Here is a 1,540-nt window from a genome sequence, read left to right on the forward strand (position 1 = left end):
ATAGATCTGCCGCCGAGCTGCCTGACGGCGGATACGGCCGACCCGGCTGCGGGGGGGCAGTGACGGGGGAAGTTAAGTTTCTTCACTCCCCCCGTAACCCGGCTCCATTGAAGTGCAGGCAAATATGCATGCACAGCCGACGGGGCACCAGCGATGAACGAGCACGGGGCCGCGCATCGTTCATCGCTGGAGCCTCCACACTCAAAGATATGAACGGTATCTTGTTCATTAATGAACAAGATCGTTCATATCTTTGACTTTTATCGCCCAGTGTGTAGGGCCTATAACTCTCTCTGCACATGTTATATCTGCCCCTCCTGCAGTGCACATGGGGGGTCATTCCAAGTTGTTCGCTCGTTGCCGATTTTCGCAACGGAGCGATTAAGGCGAAAATGCGCATGGTACACAGTGCGCATGCGCTAAGTATTTTAGCACAAAACTTAGTAGATTTACTCACGTCCGAACTAAGAATTTTCATCGTTGAAGTGATCGGAGTGTGATTGACAGGAAGTGGGTGTTTCTGGGCGGAAACTGACAGTTTTCAGGGAGTGTGCGGAAAAACGCAGGCGTGCCAGGATAAACGCGGGAGTGTCTGGAGAAACGGGGGAGCGGCTGACCGAACGCAGGGCGTGTTTGTGACGTCAAACCAGGAACGTAACGGGCTGAGCTGATCGCAATGTAGGAGTAAGTCTCGAGCTACTCAGAAACTGCTAAGAAATTTCTATTTGCAATTCTGCTAATCTTTCGTTCGTAATTCTGCTAAGCTAAGATTCACTCCCAGAGGGCGGTGGCCTAGCGTGTGCAATGCTGCTAAAAGCAGCTAGCGAGCGAACAACTCGGAATGAGGGCTATGGCTAACAAATTTGCTGCTGCGATCAACTCTGAATTAGGCCCTATGGCCCTCATTCCGAGTCGTTCGCTCGGTATTTTTCATCGCATCGCAATGAAAATCCGCTTAGTACGCATGCGCAATATTCGCACTGCGACTGCACCAAGTAATTTAACAATGAAGATAGTATTTTTACTCACGGCTTTTTCATCGCTCCGGCGATCGTAGTGTGATTGACAGAAAATGGGTGTTACTGGGCGGAAACACGGCGTTTTAGGGGCGTGTGGATAAAAACGCTACCGTTTCCGGAAAAAACGCAGGAGTGGCCGGAGAAACGGGGGAGTGTCTGAGCGAACGCTGGGTGTGTTTGTGACGTCAAACCTGGAACGACAAGCACTGAACTTATCGCACAGGCAAAGTAAGTGTGGAGCTACTCTAAAACTGCTAAGTAGTTTGTGATCGCAATATTGCGAATACTTCGGTCGCAATTTTAAGATGCTAAGATACACTCCCAGTAGGCGTAGGCTTAGCGTGTGTAACTCTGCTAAATTCGCCTTGCGACCGATCAACTCGGAATGAGGGCCTATGACTCTTACATCCAATGTATTGCACTTGCTTTTCTCTCATATTAATGTTTTTTTCCCCCACCATTTCTTTTATGCAACTTGCAAAGAGCCTGGATATGATAATGAGGCGAGTCCTTCCTCTATC

The sequence above is a fragment of the Pseudophryne corroboree genome, chromosome 5 (genome assembly GCF_028390025.1).
Source record: "Pseudophryne corroboree isolate aPseCor3 chromosome 5, aPseCor3.hap2, whole genome shotgun sequence".
NCBI lineage: Eukaryota > Metazoa > Chordata > Amphibia > Anura > Myobatrachidae > Pseudophryne > Pseudophryne corroboree.